The sequence below is a fragment of the Salmo trutta genome, chromosome 40 (genome assembly GCF_901001165.1).
Source record: "Salmo trutta chromosome 40, fSalTru1.1, whole genome shotgun sequence".
Taxonomy (NCBI): domain Eukaryota; kingdom Metazoa; phylum Chordata; class Actinopteri; order Salmoniformes; family Salmonidae; genus Salmo; species Salmo trutta.
The window spans coordinates 13,368,247-13,374,345 of NC_042996.1; positions in this window are offsets into that span (position 1 = coordinate 13,368,247).

Here is a 6,099-nt window from a genome sequence, read left to right on the forward strand (position 1 = left end):
GAGAAGGTATGGAAGATTGGTGAAGAGTCCAGCTACGAACTGGTCCGCTTGGTACAATTTTGTGATACTCAGAAGAGACAATATAGCCATATTACCATAAAACTGTTTATATAATAGCCTCAGCGATGAGACTTGCATCATAATGGTTGTATAAAATGTATTAATAAGGATAAAGCTATTTGTAATACATTGAGATGCTATGTACTGATGTTAATGTGATAGAATTGGATTTCTGTACCAAGCTTCACTCAGCCATCGGCACGCCCCCCAAGGGACACAGACAGGACCAGGCGTCATTTGACAAGCCTGTTCAAGGGCCACTATAAAACTATACCCTGAGCTACATTTCTTTAGACCAGGCCACCACTCCATTAGTGAGTTGGCCAGTAGGTTTTACCATCCAATTCCTCTACTGAAAGTGAACTATACCACGTGGTTAACTTTTAGACTATTGATACCGACAGAATAAGAACAAATCTTTGATATTAATTATTAGTCTGCAGCTAAGTAAATTATATCATCGAACGCGAAGACCAACGAAACATCCATTCTATAACGACATTAATGAATGTCGCTTTGAAAGATCCATTCTAACCGAGAGAGAGAGAGAACTCTCCATCAGAACGACGCTCGAACAAGGATCCCGACGACACTGAGCGTAAATATATATTGATTGCAATTGTTCCCGAATGAGTGAGCGTTCAATTGTCAATTGTAATATTAATGAACTCTGTAGGTGTGCATCCTCAGCTGACTTTTATGATCCATTGTTCAACAGGCCGACCTGCCTGTTAGCCCATTAGGGCACATTACGCTACCAATCCTTTGTGACGATAATTACTGTTTGTATGTTTTCTGTTAATTACTTAGTGTAGTAAATAAATTATTTTGAGACAATTGATGTATGGATGATTTTAGTAAAGACTGGGTTCGTGCAGATACAACAATTTACGACGTTTGGAATGAGACTGGACTAGAGGTAAAATACACCATTTAAACCAGAAGATAATCGGCCTATACTATAATATAGGAAAGTTATATTAGGAAAATTATAACTTTGTAATCTGAATATTTTCCTTGGTGCCCCGATCTCCTAGTTAATTACAATTAAACGATTAATCAGTTTAATCGCGTGATAATAATTACAGGGAGTTAATTGATAAACATGTCTTCAGTTTAATGGTACCCCAAAGACACGACACCCACCTCAAATTAATGTTCGGTGGCTATCACTTTCTCCCTCTTTCTGGGTTTCTTGACAAATGAGATCGATTGGGGTCTAAGTAAAGAAGAATCGATTGGTGTTTCACTTCCTCAGTAGAGTGAATGTACTAGGCTGAGTCATCGGGCCCTGCTGACAGCGTCATCGATTCCTCCCTGTCCCCCTCAGTGACAGAGCCAGTATAAAACCTACTGTAGGTTCAGAGGTGATAAAGACACGGTTAGATTATGAACCAGGACGACTGTAGACAAGAAAGACTTGAGCTGTTCTTATTATTTGAACTCTTGGCAACAGCACAGTTCAGGTCAGAAGGTTAACCCTGGCATCTGACGCCACTTCATCAGTCACCAAGGAATCTCACCCCCGGGAGGCAGGAAACTTTCTGTTTACTTCCCTTCCTCCATGTCTCTTCCCTACCAGTTATTTACCCTCTCCAACCCATCCCTTTCTCTCTCCAGTCATAGTAGGAAAACGTATGATAACAACGATGATTATCATTTTAATAACCCTCATTTCGTTTACCCCTAACAGTCATGATTATCTCTCACAGCAACACTGGGCCAATTGAGTTTCCATAGAGGCACACTCTGAAATCACTGGAGAGAAAATAATCAGGGGAAAAAAAGAATCTGTTTCCTATTAGCTTCCAGGGTGAATCAGCTATTGTTTCCCCTTCAGTTAGGGCAGGAAGCCCAGAGAAGAGCCCTGGAGTAGGTTTCAATGTCATGGTCCCCCTGGTGCAGACTGTACCCCTTTTCCCAAACCGTAGTCAAACCTGTCAACCAAAATCCCCCCCCTCCGGTATCCCTCTCTGTCCCCCTCCCCCCAAAACAAGGTTCAGCACCCCTCGTTAACACCAGAGCGTCTTGACATCAACAGAGGCACACTGTTACATGCCCATAGAATACTGTACATACCACAAGTATGGACAATTAAGAGTGAGTGTGTGTGATGCAGTCATACAGTACATGATTCCTCTCTGTAGCCAACATTTGAGACATACCTCATAAAAACCACCTAGTGTAATAACAGTAATGAATGTCTAACATCTAACTCAACAGCAACACAGAGGGAGTTCACTCTCGCAACCATCTGATGTTCACTTTCTGCAACTCCTCATTTTTTCCTAATGCAGACATTTTGTTTTAACCCTATACTGTCACAATAACATTATCCATGCTCAGCTACAGTATCTACTGAATGGTAAGGAGGCAGAGAAAGCCCATCACACACTTAACAATGATATCATTTAAAACCACACTTCCAAGTCTATTTTTCCCCATGCAGTCAGTGATTCCGGAATTTGAGTAAGTATCTACTGAGGACAGTACAGTAAAATACAAACTACAGTAGTCTAGATAGATCACATCCTGATTCCCTACTCCCTCCTATACAGTATAGACAGGAGGTGAAGAGACAGCCAAGAGTTATTCAGTGTTCTGTTACTGTGGTCTCAGAGGAGGTCCTGCTCTGGTCGTTAAGCCACGCGGTACTGACGCTTCAGAGACTCTCCTCTACAACCATGAAAATCTGCTCTTTAACGGGGCAGACAGACAGAAGCACAAGCACGCAACACAACCATGAAAATACACAAACCGCAACTACTTCGTCACGCCTTCTGACTTCACCGAGAAGGAACAAAAACACAGAAAAATGAAGTCATATTACGGTACATGGGTTAACGTAGCATGGTATCAGTACTGTCAAATATGAAAAGATAAGAGAAATCCATTGGAAGTTGAAACTAAAATGTGTAGGTGGTTGGAACGCTTCTCACCATCAGATCTACTAAGTATTGATCAGACAACGGACTGTGATGCATTCAGAAATAAGCATTAAAGGTTAATGTTTTAGATCCTCCCTAGGTTAATGTTCTAGATCATCTCTAGGTTAATGTTCTAGATCCTGCCTAGGTTAATGTTCTAGATCCTCCCTAGGTTAATGTTCTAGATCCTCCATAGGTTAATGTTCTAGATCATCTCTAGGTTAATGTTCTAGATCATCTCTAGGTTAATGTTCTAGATCCTCCCTAGGTTAATGTTCTAGATCCTCCCTAGGTTAAGGTTCTAGATCCTCAGATCTTCTAAGTATTGATCAGACAACGGACTGTGATCCTCTCTAGGTTAATGTCCTAGATCCTCTCTAGGTTAATGTCCTAGATCCTCACTAGGTTAAGGTTCTAGATCCTCACTAGGTTAAGGTTCTAGATCCTCCCTAGGTTAAGGTTCTAGATCCTCTCTAGGTTAATGTCCTAGATCCTCTCTAGGTTAATGTCCTAGATCCTCACTAGGTTAAGGTTCTAGATCCTCACTAGGTTAAGGTTCTAGATCCTCCCTAGGTTAAGGTTCTAGATCCTCTCTAGGTTAATGTTCTAGATCATCTCTAGGTTAATGTTCTAGTTCCTCTCTAGGTTAATGTTCTAGATCCTCCCTAGGTTAATGTTCTAGATCCTCTCTAGGTTAATGTTCTAGATCCTCTGTAGGTTAATGTCCTAGATCCTCTCTAGGTTAATGTCCTAGACCGTCCCTAGGTTAAGGTTCTAGATCGTCCCTAGGTTAAGGTTCTAGATCCTCCCTAGGTTAATGTTCTAGATCCGCTCTAGGTTAATGTTCAAAATCCTCTCTAGGTTAATGCTCTAGATCATTTCTATCTCTGATCTTTCCTGGGAGAGGGTTAAGGACTACTGCTCAAGCTCATCTTTGATGTCCAGAACAAGATATCTTTATTTTTACCATGCAACTCTATTTGCAAGGTGTCAGAATATAGAGAGATACTATAATGTATAAAACTATTTCACCACTGTCAGACTGAGTCCATATGCTGTTATTCAAATGCTCTTCTCTTTCAAACTCTACAGTCGTGGCCAAAAGTTTTGAGAATGACAAAAATAAATTTTCAAAGTTTGCTGCCTCAGTGTCTTTTTTGTCAGATGTTACTATGGAATACTGAAGTATAATTACAAGCATTTCATAAGTTTCAAAGGCTTTTATTGACAATTACATGAAGTTGATGCAAAGAGTCAATATGTGCAGTGTTGACCCTTCTTTTTCAAGACCTCTGCAATCCTCCCTGGCATGCTGTCAGTTAACTTCTGGGCCACATCCTGATTGATGGCAGCCCATTCTTGCATAATCAATGCTTGGAGTTTGTCAGAATTTGTGGGTTTTTGTTTGTCCACCCGCCTCTTGAGGATTGACCACAAGTTCTCAATGGGATTAAGGTCTGGGGAGTTTCCTTGCTATGGACCCAAAATATCGATGTTTTGTTCCCCAAGCCACTTAGGTATCACTTTTGCCTTATGGCAAGGTGCTCCATCATGCTGGAAAAGACATTGTTCGTCACCAAACTGTTCCTGGATGGTTGGGAGAAGTTGCTCTCGGAGGATGTGTTGGTACCATTCTTTATTCATGGCTGTGTTCCTAGGCAAAATTGTGAGTGAGCCCACTCCCTTGGCTGAGAAGCAACCCCACACATGAATGGTCTCAGGATGCTTTACTGTTGGCGTGACACAGGACTGATGGTAGCGCTCACCTCGTCTTCTCACAAGCTTTTTCCGGATGCCCCAATCAATCGGAAGGGGGATTCATCAGAGAAAATTACTTTACCCCAGTCCTCAGCAGTCCAATCCCTGTACCTTTTGCAGAATATCAGTCTGTCCCTGATGTTTTTCCTGGAGAGAAGTGGCTTCTTTGCTGCCCTTCTTGACACCAGGCCATCCTCCAAAAGTCTTCGCCTCACTGTGCGTGCAGATGCACTCACACCTGCCTGCTGCCATTCCTGAGCAAGCTCTGTACTGGTGGTGCCCCGATCCCGCAGCTGAATAAACTTTAGGAGACGGTCCTGGCGCTTGCTGGACTTTCTTGGGCGCCCTGAAGCCTTCTTCACAATTGAACCACTCTCCTTGAAGTTCTTGATGATCCGATAAATGGTTGATTTAGGTGAAATCTTACTGGCAGCAATATTCTTGCCTGTGAAGCCCTTTTTGTGCAAAGCAATGATGACGGCACGTGTTTCCTTGCAGATAACCATGTTTGACAGAGGAAGAACAATGATTCCAAGCACCACCCTCCTTTTGAAGCTTCCAGTCTGTTATTCAAACTCAATCAGCATGACAGAGTGATCTCCAGCCTTGTCCTCGTCAACACTCACACCTGTGTTAACGAGAGAATCACTGACATGATTTCAGCTGGTCCTTTGTGGCAGGGCTGAAATGCAGTGAAAATGTTTTTTGGGGATTCAGTTCATTTGCATGGCAAAGAGGGACTTTGCAATTAATTGCAATTCATCTGATCACTCTTCATAACATTCTGGAGTATATGCAAATTGCCATCATACAAACTGAGGCAGCAGACTTTGTGAAAATTTATATTTGTGTCATTCTCAAAACTTTTGGCCACAACTGTATACTCTGTGCCAAGTAAAACTTCAGCAATTACAGTAAACCCTTCTTCACACTTCCAATTAATTCCATAATCATAATCTGACACCTTTCAAACGAATCGCCTAACATGTATAACACCTCCACAGAGACAGATCAGCCTGGAGGTGACATAGCCAAGATATCCTAACTTCACACACCAGCACGTAATGTTAACACATCTCTGTGGGTGCTGTCCCCACCTCGCAGGTCTCTCACATCTGAAAGAGAGAGCTCTGAGAAAGAATGGTTAGAGAGAGAGTAAGGGAATGAGAGAAGTAGTGAGGGAATGAGATACATCATAAGAAGGAAGCAGTGACAGGAAGAGGGAAGAAAGACAGGAGTGTGTGTGTGTGTGTGTGTGTGTGTGTGTGTGTGTGTGTGTTCACGTGTTCATCGTGTGGAGGGCATGAAAGGTAAAATACCACACTGGTGTTACCATGGAGACTGGAGGAGATAG